Raw genomic sequence first — 15,269 nt, forward strand, 5'->3', positions numbered from 1 at the left:
TTCCCCCTTTGAAATTATAACCCAACAACTGAAACCAGACTGTGGCCCTTCTCCTTTCCATAGGATACCTGATGTCTAACAAGAACACGTTCTGACAGAACGTAAATGTTCTGCATTCCCCTCTCTCACTCGGTAACATAAGTATATTTCAAGTTTAGAACCCATCAAAATGTAAGAATGGAGGCACTGTCTTCTTGGTGACCTTCAATGCTGCAGACATTTTTTTTGGTACCGATCCCCAGATCTGTGCCTCGACACAATCCTGTCTCGGAGCGCTACGGACAATTCCTTCAACATCATGGCTTGGTTTTTGCTCTGACATGCACTGTCAACTGTGGGACCTTTTTATATAGACAGGTGCTTGCCTTTCAAAATCATGTCCAATCAATGGAATTTACCACAGGTGAACTCCAAGTTGTAGAAACATCAAGGTTGATCAATGGAAACAGGATGCACCTGAGCTCATAGCAAAGAATCTGAATACTTATGAAAATAAGGCGTTTTTTAATCAATTTTTAAATATGGCTGTAACTTAACAAAATGTGCAAAAAGTCGAGGGGTCCGAATACTCTCTGAAGGAACTGTATATAAAACCCTTAGCCGTGGTATATTGGCCATATCACAAACCCCTGAGATGTCATACTGTTATTATAAACTTGTTACCAACGTAATTAGAGCAGTAAAAATAAATGTTGTCATACCCGCGGTATACAGTCTGATATACCACTGCTGTCAGCCAATCAGCATCCAGGGCTCAAACCACCCAGTTCATAATAAGCATGTATGACCCCCTAATAATGTCTTCGTTCATTTGTACCATCTGCACAACAGGTCACTCACTCTAAGCTTTCTTTACTCTCATTTCAGCATGCCCTAGACTGAAGGAAGTTGGACCTGTTGGTCAAGCTGGACACAACAGTAAGTTTAGTGTTTGAGTTTCCTAGTAAAAAAACAAATCTATGTAGTGCACTTTACATTAGTGCAGACAGACCAGTTAGCACGGCTCCGTAGAAGACCCAGATGCAGACAGTTCAGTTAGCGCGGCTCCGGAGAAGACCCAGATGCAGACAGTTCAGTTAGCACGGCTCCGGAGAAGATGCAGACAGTTCAGTTAGCACGGCTCTGGAGAAGATGCAGACAGTTCAGTTAGCACGGCTCCGGAGAAGATGCAGACAGTTCAGTTAGCACGGCTCCGGAGAAGATGCAGACAGTTCAGTTAGCACGGCTCTGGAGAAGATGCAGACAGTTCAGTTAGCACGGCTCCGGAGAAGATGCAGACAGTTCAGTTAGCACGGCTCCGGAGAAGATGCAGACAGTTCAGTTAGCACGGCTCTGGAGAAGATGCAGACAGTTCAGTTAGCACGGCTCCGGAGAAGATGCAGACAGTTCAGTTAGCACGGCTCTGGAGAAGATGCAGACAGTTCAGTTAGCACGGCTCTGGAGAAGATGCAGACAGTTCAGTTAGCACGGCTCTGGAGAAGATGCAGACAGCTCAGTTAGCACGGCTCCGGAGAAGACCCAGATGCAGACAGTTCAGTTCGAAGTAAAAGTTTATTACAAAAACGGGGCAGGCAAACGACAGGTCAAGGGGCAGGCAGAGGTCAGTAATCCAGGGCAGTGTCACAAGGTACAAAATGACAGGAAAGCTCAGGGTCATGGCAGGCAGAATGGTCATAACTGGGAAAAAAGGGGACTAGAGAAACGGGAATATGGGAAAACGCTGATAGGCTTGACAAGACAAACTGGCAACAAACAAAGCATGGGTATAAATACACTGGGGATAAATGGGGAAGATGGGTGACACCTGGAGAGGGGTGGAGACGAGCACAAAGACCGGTGAAACAGATCAGGGTGTGACAAATTTACATACTTATTCACACCTGAGTCAATACATGTTCGAAGCGATTACAGCTTTGACTTTCTAGGTAAGTCTAAGTTTTACACACCTGGATTGTACAATATTTACACTTTTTAAATTCTTCAACGTTTGTCAAGTTGGTTGTTGATTTCTCGACAGCTATTTTGAAGTCTTGCTATAGTTTTTCAAAGTGATTTAAGTCAACTATAACTAGGCGGCCTCCCAGGTGGCGCAGTGGTTAAGGGTGCTGTACTGCAGCGCCAGCTGCGCCACCAGAGACCCTGGTGGCCCAGGCTCTGACGTAACCGGACGCGACGGGGAGGCCCGTGGGGCAATGCACAATTGGCCTAGCGTCGCCCAGGTTAGGGAGGGTTTGGCCGGTAGGGAAAATCCTTGTCTCATCGCGCACCAGCAACTCCTGTGGCGGGCTTGGCGCAGTGTGCACTAACCAAGGTTGCCAGGTGGACGGTGTTTCCTCTGACACATGGGTGCGGCTGGCTTCCGGGTTGGATGGCGCTGTGTTAAGAAGCAGTACGGCTTGGTTGGGTTGTGTATCGGAGGACTTTCAACCTTCGTCTCTCCCGAGCCCGTACGGGAGTTGTAGCGATGAGACACCACGAAAAAGGGCAAGTAAAATGTTTTTAAAAAACTAGGCCACAAAGGAACATTCAATGTAGTCTTGGTAAGCAACTTCAGTGTATATTTTGCCTTGTGTTTTAGGTTATTGTCCTGCTGAAAGTTATTTGTCTGGAAAGCAGATTGAACCAGGTTTTCCTCTAGGATTTTGCCTGTGTCACACCTTGATCTGTGTCACCTGTCTTTGTGCTTGTCTCTACCCTCTCCAGGAGTCGCCCATCTTTCCCATTATTCCCAGTGTTTTTATACATGTGTTGTCTGTTGCCAGTTCATTTTGATCGTCAAGCCTATCAGCGTGTTCCCCCGTGCTCCTATCTGGTTCTAGTTTTTCCCGGTTTTGACCATTCTGCCTGCCCTGACCCTGCCTGCCAGTCTGTACCTTTTGGACTCTGATCTGGATTACTGACCTCTGCCTGTCCTTGCTTGACCTGTCGTTTTGCTTGCCACCTGTTCTAGTCATAACTTTTGTTACATCGACACTGTCTGCATCTGAGTCTTCCCCAAAACTTGATACTGTGCTTAGCTCTATTCTGTTAGTTTTTTATAAAAGAAACTCCCCAGTCCTTGCCATGATAAGTGTTAACACATGACACAACGACTAGGTTCCAGTTTAACAACATTTACTTCACCGTATTTCCACAGTACACAGTTGCCACTGAAATCAGGCCAGGTCCATCTCCTGTGAGACTACTGTGCAGGCGTACTAATAAGTGATAGCACTGTAATAACAGAAATATAGGGATACTTTAACATGAACTTCACAATAAGCATGCCCATGACATGATGCAGCCACCATCATGTTTGAAAATATGAAGAGTGGTACTCGGTGATTAGTGTGTTGGATTTGCCCCAAATACAACACTTTGTATTCAGAACATGACGTTTCCTGAATAATACACTTTGCCACATTTTCGCAGTTTTACTTTGGTACCTTTTTGCAAACAGGATGCATATTCTGTACAGGCTCCTTCTTTTAACTCTGTCGTTACTCCACAATACTAACCTAAATGACAATGTTGTTGATCCATCCTCTGTTTTCTCCTACCTCAGCCATTTGAGCTCTAACTGTTTAAGTCACCATTGGCCTCATGGTGAAATCCCTGTGAGGTTTCCTTCCTCTCCGGCAACTGAGTTGGGAAATTCACTGCTCGACTAAGGGACCTTACAATTTTCTGTATTTGTTCGGTACAAAGATTAGGTAGTCCGTTTTTAAAAATCATGTTACACTCATTGCACACAGTCCATGTAACTTATGGGACTTGTTAAGCACATCTTTACTACTGAACTTATTTAGGCTTGCCATTACAAAGGGCTTGAATACTTAATGACTCAAGACAATTCAGCTTTTCATTTGTTATTGATTTGTAACCATTTCTAAAAACATACTTCCACTTTGACATGATAGGGTATTGTGTGTAGGCCAGTGAATGTAACATGACTAAATCTTGAAAAAGTCCAGGGGTGTGAATACTTTGACGGTACTGTATGTAATCATTCCTGTACTGTCATTACAGATGGCTCCAGCAATGTTTTAATTTAATATTCAAACCGTATTTTAACGAAAACATGTCTCATGGTTATTTTCCGTGACATTAGCAAATTCTATAACACAGAGATCAGCAGTCTGGGTGTTCTCAGTGTGTTTGTCTTTAACAGGTGGAGTCGGAGGTCTTGCTGGGCATCCTGGTGAGTAAAGAAAACCCACAGAACAGCAATGCTCAGCTCGAGCTTCAGCGTGTACACCGAGAATAAAGATACAAACTCTGAATACTTTGTGGTGGTGTGTGCAAGAGAGACTTTGTTGTTCGTCGAATATTCTACAAATCAAATCTGAAGATAAGCAATGGGTCGTAGTGTATATCAGTGTTGGATGATTCATTTTCTTTGTGTTTAACTGCTCTCCCTGTCCTCTTCTCCACACAAATCCAAACCCACCACTTCAATCTCTGATGGCACTGGGAGCTTATACAAAGGAGCAATGATCGCTATTGGCATGTTAGCAGCTGCTGTCATTGTCGCTTAATACAGAAGCCAGACCAAATCAAGTGAGTAAGCAGGCATGGGTGATACAGGGTTTACTGGCTCAACAAATGTCCCTTTTAAATTGGAGAATACAGGATTAACACACATTTCTTGCTAACAAACTATAGTTTTGGCAAGTCGTTTAATTTTTTCAACAATTGTTTACAGATTAATTCACTATCACAATTCCAGTGGGTCAGAAATAAACATACACTAAGTTGACTGTGCCTTTTAAACAGCTTGGAAAATTCCAGAAAATGATGTCATGGCTTTAGAAACTTCTGATAGGCTAATTGACATCATTTGAGTCAATTGGAGGTGTGGATGTATTTCAAGGCCTACCTTCAAACTCATTGCCTCTTTGCTTGACATCATGGGAAAATCAAAATAAATCAGCCAAGACCACAGAAAAAATAATTGTAGACCTCCAAGTCTAGTTCATCCTTGGGAGCAATTTCCAAATGCCTGAAGGTACCACATTCATCTGTTCAAATAATAGTACGCAAGTATAAACACCATGGGATCACGCCATGACGTCATTCCACTCAGGAAGGAGACGCGTTCTGTCTCCTAGAGATGAATGTACTTAGGTGCGAAAAGTGCTAATCAATCCCAGAACAACAGCAAAAGACCTTGTGAAGATGCTGGAGGAAACAGGTACAGAAGTATCTATATCCACAGTACAACGAGTCCTATATTGACATAACCTGAAAGGCAGCTCAGCAAGGAAGAAGACACTGCTCCAAAACCGCCATTAAAAAAAGCCAGACTACGGTTTGCAACTGCACATGTGGACAAAGATTTGTACTTTTTGGAGAAATGTCCTCTGGTCCGATGAAACAAAAATAGAACTGTTTGGCCATAATGACTATCGTTATGTTTGGAAGAAAAAGGGGAGGCTTACAAGCTGAAGAACACCATCCCAACCATGAAGCACGGGGGTGGCAGCAACATGTTGTGGGAGTGCTTTGCTGCAGAAGGGACTGATGTACTTCACAAAATAGATGGCATCATGAGGGTGGAAAATTATGTGGATATATTGAGGCAACATCTCAAGACATCGGTCAGGAATTTAAAGCTTGGTCGCAAATGGGTCTTCCAAATGGACAATGACCCCAAGCATACTTCCAAAGTTGTGGCAAAATGGCTTAAGGACAGCAAAGTCAAGGTACTGGAGTGGCAATCACAAAGCCCTGACCTCAATCCCATAGAAAATATGTGGGCAGAACTGAAAAAGCGAGTGCAAGCAAGGAGGCCTACAAACCTGACTCAGTTACACCAGCTCTGTCAGGTGGAATGGGACAAAATTCACCCAACTTATTGTGGGAAGCTTGTGGAAGGCTACCCAAAAACGTTTGACCCAAGTTAAACAATTTAAAGGCAATGCTACCAAATACTAATTGAGTGTATGTAAACTTCTGACCCACTTGGAATGTGGTGAAATAAAAGCTGAAATAAATCACTTATTCATTATACATTTCACCTTTTAAAAAAAGTGGTGACCCTGACCAAAGACTGACTTTTTACTGGGATTAAATGTCAGGAATTGTGAAACATTTAAACTCAGTTTATTTGGCTAAAGGTGTATGTAAACTTCCGGCAGATGTATTTGAGTGACATCTTTCATGTGGTTGTCTTTACAGGTATTGTCTAGTGTCCACTTCAAAGTCCACTCAGGAACACCAGACCCAGTTAGTTGTTGAAGACTGTCACATCTACTGCTTCCGGCGCTAGTCGGAAACATATTATGAAGTTATTTGTGTTTTGACTATTGATAGTATTTGCATTACTGCAGTTAAAGTTAATTGGCAATGCAAATGGTGGCCATCACAAAGCCCTGACCTCAATCCCATTGAACATTTGTGGGCAGAACTGAAAAAGCGTGTTCGAGCAAGGAGGCCTACAAACCTGACTCGGTTACACCAGCTCTGTCAGGAGGAATGGGCCAAAATTCAACCAACTTATTTGTGGAAGGCTACCTGAAACGTTTGACCCAAGTTAAGCAATTTACCAAATACTAATTGAGTGTATGTAAACTTCTGACCCACTGGGAATGTGATGAAAGAAATAAAAGTTGAAATAAATCACTCTACTATTATTCTGACATTTCACATTCTTAAAATGAAGTTGTGATCCTGATTGACCTAAGACAGGGTATTTTTATAGGGATTAAATGTCAGGAATTGTGAAACTGCTTTTAAATGTATTTGGCTAAGGTGTATGTAATCTTCCAACTTCAACTGTATTAGGAAACAAATCCAGTGCCTTCAGAGTATTCACACCCCTTGACTTTTTCCACGTTTTTGTGTTACAGCATGAATTTAAAATGTATTGAATGAAAAGCTGAAATGTCTGTAGTTAAGTATTCAACCCTTTTGTTATGGTAAAAGTCTAAATAACTTCAAGAGTAAACATTTGGATAACTAGTCAGATAATAAGTTGCATTTACTTTGTGTGCAATAATGTTTAACATGATTGTTGAATTACTACCTCATCTCTGTACCCCAACACATACAATTATCTGTAAGGTCCCTCAGTCGAGCAGTACATTTCAAGCCCAGATTCAAAGACAAAGACCAGGGAGGTTCTCCAAAGCCTTGTAAAGAAGGGCACCTATTGCAGATGTGTTAAACAACAAGACATTGAATATCCCTTTGCGCATGGTGAACATTGCTTAAAAATATAAAGTGGTACTCAGTGATGTGTTGTTGGATTTGCTCCCAAACATAATGCTTTGTATTCAGGACAAAACATGTGTTTTTTTTTGCAGTTCTACTTTAGTGCCTTCTTGCAAACAGGATGCATGTTTTGGAATATTTGTATTCTGTACAGGCTTCCTTCTCTTCACTCTGTCATTTTAGGTTAGTATTGGGGAGTAACTACAATGTTGATCCATCCTCAGTTCTCTTATCACAGCCATTAAACTCTGTAAACCGGTTTAATATCACCATTGGCCTCATGGTGAAACCCCTGAGCGGTTTCCTTCCTCTCTGTCAACTGAGTTAGGTAATTCATTCACAGGTCTGTATATAAACCCATACGTCTCCTGCAATAGAGCCTTTGGCATTTATACAGTCCTGACCACACAAACATCACTGAGTACCACTCTTTATGTATTGTCCTCACTGTTTATTATAATCACAGTATAACAAGTGTAGTATATTGTTACACTGTACCCACATTGCACTTAGCGTTAAGGTTACTGCTGTAAGTACATCTTAACAATGAGTGAATACAATACTTACACTAATTGTAACATGCGAGATATGAACCTGGGTCTACCGTGGGAGAAACCATCATCTTGAACAAGAGAAAGTTCCCTGCTGGCCCGAAGGGGCGCAGGCAGGGCTACCCATCACGTGACAATAAGCAACCATTACTGACTCATGTCTGCTACATGGGTACGTGAGTAGTAACACAGTATTAAGGGCACTGTAATGTAAAGTGATGCTGTAGTATAAACTCCACTGTCCATTCATTCTTGTTTTGTTTTTCTCCATAGACCCAATTTTGTCTTGACCATCTTTTTCTGCATCGGAGCTGGCTTCATCACAATGTAGATGTTAAGTACCTTACGGTCATTGTTTTGAATTTAAAAAAAGGTCAAGAAAGCTAAGACCAATTTCAAAGCAAGAATTTTGCTAGGACAAAAGAAAGGTTTGGAACGCTCTTATTGGTCTAACTAATTTACTGTCTGGTGGAAAACTCCATCCCACCAAAACAGGCAGAATTTTCAGGTGTTTTTTTTCCAAACCGCTCTTACACTATAATAGGTCCACAGACGATGCAATCTCAACCACACTGCACACTGCCCTAACCCATCTGGACAAGAGGAATACCTATGTGAGAATGCTGTTCATCGACTACAGCTCGGCATTCAACACCATAGTACCCTCCAAGCTCGTCATCAAGCTCGAGACCCTGGGTCTCGACCCCGCCCTGTGCAACTGGGTACTGGACTTCCTGACGGGCCGCCCCCAGGTGGTGAGGGTAGGCAACAACATCTCCTCCCCGCTGATCCTCAACACTGGGGCCCCACAAGGGTGCGTTCTGAGCCCTCTCCTGTACTCCCTGTTCACCCACGACTGCGTGGCCACGCACGCCTCCAACTCAATCATCAATCATCAAGTTTGCGGACGACACAACAGTGGTAGACTTGATTACCAACAACGACGAGACTGCCTACAGGGAGGAGGTGAGGGCCCTCGGAGTGTGGTGTCAGGAAAATAACCTCACACTCAACGTCAACAAAACTAAGGAGATGATTGTGGACTTCAGGAAACAGCAGAGGGAACACCCCCCCCATCCACATCGATGGAACAGTAGTGGAGAGGGTAGCAAGTTTTAAGTTCCTCGGCATACACATCACAGACAAACTGAATTGGTCCACTCACACAGACAGCATCGTGAAGAAGGCGCAGCAGCGCCTCTTCAACCTCAGGAGGCTGAAGAAATTCGGCTTGTCACCAAAAGCACTCAAACTTCTACAGATGCACAATCGAGAGCATCCTGGCGGGCTGTATCACCGCCTGGTATGGCAACTGCACCGCCCTCAACCGTAAGGCTCTCCAGAGGGTAGTGAGGTCTGCACAACGCATCACCGGGGGCAAACTACCTGCCCTCCAGGACACCTACACCACCCGATGCTACAGGAAGGCCATAAAGATCATCAAGGACATCAACCACCCGAGCCACTGCCTGTTCACCCCGCTGTCATCCAGAAGGTGAGGTCAGTACAGGTGCATCAAAGCTGGGACCGAGAGACTGAAAAACAGCTTCTATCTCAAGGCCATCAGACTGTTAAACAGCCACCACTAACATTGAGTGGCTACTGCCAACACACTGTCAATGCCACTGACTCTACTCCAGCCACTTTAATCATGGGAATTGATGGGAAATGATGTAAATATATCACTAGCCACTTTAAACAATGCTACCTTATATAATGTTACTTACCCTACATTATTCATCTCATATGCATACGTAGATACTGTACTCTATCATCGACTGCATCCTTATGTAATACATGTATCACTAGCCACTTTAACTATGCCACTTGGTTTACATACTCATCTCATATGTATATACTGTACTCGATATCATCTACTGTATCTTGCCTATGCTGCTCTGTACCATCACTCATTCATATATCCTTATGTACATATTCTTTATCCCCTTACACTGTGTATAAGACAGTTTTTTTTGGAATTGTTAGTTAGATTACTTGTTCGTTATTACTGCATTGTCGGAACTAGAAGCACAAGCATTTCGCTACACTCGCATTAACATCTGCTAACCATGTGTATGTGACAAATAAATTTGATTTGATTTGACACTAAAAGGGCATCATTTTCACAGTATTATTCCAATCTCATACTGTGGAAATATATAAAACACTGGAAATCTAGTTTGACTGCGTGATGTGGTGGGGTTGAACCCAGGTGCAGAGAATGGACCAGACGAGGAACTAATGATTTTAAAGAAAAACAAATACTTTACTGTGAAAAGATAACATAAGGATAACCGTAACACAGGAGAAAACAACAAACACTCGGACTAGAAACTCACTCAGGGGACAAACACATCAAAATAAAGCTTCTGCAAAGAGAACAGAAAACACCTCTTTTAAAGGGGGAAAATCATAAGGAAATGGGAAACACCTGAGTGTAATAAGTCTGATGCCAGGAGGAACCAGGACAGACTGCAGTGGGCCTTTAAGTGTTACTGAGATTTTACTATAGTGTTTTTGTAGTCACAAAAGCATGACCACAACTTTTATGCAAGAAAACAAATAGATGTGTAAATGCAGCCTTCTCTGTTTTGCTCGCTCTGTCGCTCTCTGATCATGCCTAGATTATAAATGCCTTAATGTCAATGTTGCCTTGTGTGTGAATTACATGTAATGAAATCCATTTGCCTTGGACAGACAATTCTCAGACCTTTCTTGATTGTTTATTCCTGTAACTATTTAATAGTCCTTCCGTATTGCTCAATCATTATTACGGAGTCAGATAAGTATTTTAATATACTTTGTTCATATTAATTGCATAGTTGTATCACAGGTCGCATGTGAGGTATAAATAATATTCATATGATAAAATGACCTCACTCCACTTCTAAGGGTTATGTGTTTGAATGATGTCTGTGGGGTAGGGAGCATAGCAAAAAAGGCACATTTCTGCTGGCCATCTGTAGAGACATGTGTGGTTAAGCACAAAGGTGACATGGTACAGATGGAATAACATGCCAGAAGACAGAATCACCCAAAAAGTTTTCAACTGGGACCAAATTATATATTTTTGCTAAACTGATTTCCAGTGTATTTACAGGAACAAATGACCATGTACAGTGGCGTCAGGTCAGCTAAACCTACAGTATGTCAAACTGTGTGTGGGGTCTGAAGCCCATTTCTACAGAATTTAAAAACGCAAAATATGCTATTTGGAGAACAGCAATAACAAAATAATCAGCCCAGACATGAATTATCAGCTCAATATTAGGTTTAATGGTCTTTGGAACAGCGTGTACAATACTTAAACATCAAATTGATTGATTTACTTGTGGAATGGCCCATACAGTGCAACATGAAATGCGTAATACACGCTAACAAGTCACAACAAGGCTGAATTGATGCCGACATCAATGTGAAAAGTAACCGGTCCATAAAACAGCTGACCGCGGAAATAAACTGAAACACTGAAACAATAGGCATAGGCCTACAGAGGAGTTAATTAAGCTTATAATCGACAAGGACGCATGAAGACGAACAAATTTAACCGAAGAATGACGAAAATCACAAAATACAAAAGGAAAATCCTTTTGCCTTTTTAAACCTAATCAAACCTAGTCAAATTTTCTCTGATTGTGCCGCCTTATATGTGCGCCCAGCTAATTTTTGCACTTGCCTGTCTGCATTATTTGCCAGGGAAGGGAAACATTCTGCAAATATTGATGCATTGTATCAAGAAGGTGGCTCTGAGAATATTGAAACATATCAAAAGAACAGTAGAAAAAGTAATAAAGCAGCTCAGAGAATATTTATATTGCAACATACAGTGCATTCGGAAAGTTTTCAGACCACTTGACTTTTTCCACATTTTACTTTACAAAATTCAAACATGGATTTTAATCTACACACAATACCCCATAATGGCAAAGGAAAGTTTTGTTCCATTTTTCCTCACTAAAAAACACCCCAGAAATATGACATTTTACATAAGTATTTACTTTACTCAGTACTTTGTTGGAGCAGCGATTACAGCCTCGAGTTAGTTAGCCCAACTAAGGGCTAACTCATTAATGACTTGCATTCTCAGCTGTCATTTCGTCACTGCACATTTGTTATAGCCTGCCATTATTTATGGTCTTTGAAGCCAAAAACATGTATTTTGGAGAAACGCTCTAAATAGCAAGTTGTTCAGTTGTGTTTCTTTTCATACTAATACATGAAACCAAAATTGCACTAGCCAACTAGTTGAGTGAATGAAAATATCAATTAGTCCTACAGCTATTACAATCTGTTTTAATCAGTGGTTGGAACCCATATTGGAAATTAAATATTTTGTTCTGTACATATATTTTTTTTGTTCCGTTCCAATGGTCCAACCAGCAAAATAAAGTTCTGAACTGGTTTGAACCCAAAAAAGTACTGTTTTATATTGTTCCTTTTTAAACCTCAAACAGCCGCTTGCTGTGGAGCGGGTAAGCAATTTAATCTGTATAGGAAAGTCCTTAAGTTACATTTTTATTTTGCTGTAATAGCAAAATACATTTTGTGGGTAAGAGAAGATGGAGGAACATAGCCACAGGAAGTAGGGGTGCTGAAACTATTCAGACCCCTTGACTTTTTCCACATTTTGTTATGTTACAGCCTTGTTCTTAAATTGATGAACTTCTTTTGTTATCCATCTACACACAATAGCCCATAATGATGAAGCAAAAACAAGTTTAGAAATTTCCGCAAATTTATTACAAATAAAAAATTATATTGAATTTACATAAGTATTCAGACCGTTTACTCAGTACTTTGTTGAAGCACCTTTGGCAGAGATTACAGCCTAGAATCTTCTTGGTTATGACGCTGCACACCTCTATTTAGGGAGTTTCTCCCATTTGTCTCTGCAGATCATCTCAAGCTCTGTCAGGTTGGATGGGGAGCGTTGCTGCACAGCTATTTTCAGGTCTCTCCAGAGATGTTAGATCGGATTCAAGTCCGGGCTCTGGCTGGGCCACTTAAGGACATTCTGAGACTTGTCCCGAACCCACTCCTGCATTGTTTTGGCTATGTGCTTAGGGTCATTGTCCTGTTGGAAGATGAACCTTCACCCCAGTCTGAGGTCCTGAGCGTTCTGGAGCACATTTTCATCAAGGATCTCTCTGTGCTTTGCTCCGTTCTTCTTTCCCTCGATACTGACTAGTGCCAGGTTTCAGTGCCTGCCACTAAAAAAAATACCCACATCACGATGCTGCCACCACCATACATCACCGTAGGGACGGTGCCATCCAGAAGTGATGCTTGGTATTCAGGCCAAAGAGTTCAAGCTTGGTTTCATCAGACCAGAGAATCTTGTTTCTAAATTGTCTGAAAGTCTTTAGGTGCCTTTTGGAAAACTGCAATCATGCTGTCATGTGCCTCTTACTGAGGAGTGGCTTCCGTTTGGCCACTCTACCTATAAGGCCTGGTTGGTGGAGTCCTGCAGAGTTGGTTGTCCATCTGGAAGGATCTCCCATTTCCAAAGAACAACTCTGGAGCTCTGTCAGAGTGACCATAGGGTCCTTGGTCTCCTCCCTGACCAAGGCCTTTCCCCCCCTATTCGTCAGTTTGGCCAGGCGGCCAGCTCTAGGAAGAGTCTTGGTGGTTCCAAACTTCATACATTTAAGAATGATGGAGGCCACTGTGTTCTTGGACATTCAATGCTGCAGAATTTTTTGGGGTATCCTTCCTTAGATCTGTGCTTCGACACAATCCTGTCTCTGAGCTCTACGGACAATTCCTTCGACCTCATGGATTGATTTTTGCTCTCTGTGTGCGTCTTTCAAAATCATGTCCAATCAATTGAATTTACCACAGGAGAACTCCAATCAAGTTGTAGAAACATCAAGGATGATCAATGGAAACAGAATGCACCGGAGCTCAATTTTAAGTCTCATAGCAAGGGGTCTGAATATTTATGTAAATAAGGTATCTGTTTTTATTTTTAATAGATTTGCAAAAAATTCATTTTTTTGTTTGTTATGTGGATATATTGAAGCAACATCTCAATACATCAGTCAGGAAGTTAAAGCTTGGTAGCAAATGAGTCTTCCAAATGGACAATGACCCCAAGCATACTTCCAAAGTTGTGGCAAAATGGCTTAAGGACAACAAAGTCAAGGTATTGGAATGGCCATCACAAAGCCCTGACCTCAATCCTATCGAACATTTGCAAAAACATTTGCAAAACGTGTGAGCAAGTAAGGAGGCCTACAAACCTGACTCAGTTACACCAGCTCTGTATGTAAATATATGTATGGGCTGCTTAGATACACAACTGATTTGACTCATCAACTGAATATTAAATGGTCTTCAATCTAGACCATGATTAGTTTGAAGCATAAAGCTGCTGAAACAAAAGTGCCCTGCTATAGATAATCAATACGTGCTAAAGATAAGGAGGGTTAGGAGTGTCAGACTAGTTGTAATAAAATAATTCACCTCCAGGGGATGAATAAGCAGCTTTGCAACTGAACTGGTTCCTCCAGTGTAACACAGCAGCAGCTTACAGTATAGAAACATGCCTGCATGGTGTGAATTCTGAATTTGGCTGGTTACCATGGACACAGAGGGCAGAGTCGAGGGGAAATGCTCAGACACACTAACTGGACATTCTCAGCAGTCACGCGCCACTCTCAGCCCTTCCTCAACATGAGCTACTATAAATAGAAGGGAGACAAGAGAACAGGGTGTAAAGAGGAGGGGGGGGGGCATACCTGAAACTATCTGCAATTACTCCACTTGTTTATAAAGCTATTAAACAGAAACCGCACTTAATTGCACCCATATGAAATGTCTCTTACAAAACACAAATTCTGTTGGATCCGATTATTGCCAGCTGTCAGACAACACAGCACATGAGGTGCATCTGAGAAAAATAATGATTTAGAGTACTGGCAACACCCATGTAGATACACTGAACAAGAATATAAAAATCTGTCAATTTTTTATCAAGCACTAATCTACAGATTTCGAACGACTGGGAATACGCATATGTATTTGTTGGTCACAGATACCTTGAAAAAAAGGTACGGGTGTGGATCAGAAAACCAGTCAGTATCTGGTGTGACCACCATTTGTCTCATGCAGCACGACACATCTCCTTCACATAGAGTTGATCAGGCTGTTGATTGTGGCCTGTGGAATGTTGTCCGACTCCTCTTCAATGGCTGTGTGAAGTTGCTGGACATTAGTGGGAACTGGAACACGCTGTCGTACATGTCGATCCAGAGCATCCAAACACGGCTCAATGAGTGACATGTCTGGTGAGTATGCAGGCCATGGAAGAACTGAATTTTCAGCATCCAGGAATTGTGTACAAATCCGTGCAACATGGGGCCGTGCATTATCATGCTGAAACATGAGGTGATGGTGGCGGATGAATGGCACGACAATGGGCCTCAGGATCTCATCATGATCTCTTTGCATTCAAATGGCCATCGATAAAATACAATTGTGTTCATTGTCTGTAGCTTATGCCTGCCCATACCATAACTCCCC

This window comes from Oncorhynchus kisutch, linkage group LG27, assembly GCF_002021735.2.
Source record: "Oncorhynchus kisutch isolate 150728-3 linkage group LG27, Okis_V2, whole genome shotgun sequence".
Lineage (NCBI taxonomy): Eukaryota > Metazoa > Chordata > Actinopteri > Salmoniformes > Salmonidae > Oncorhynchus > Oncorhynchus kisutch.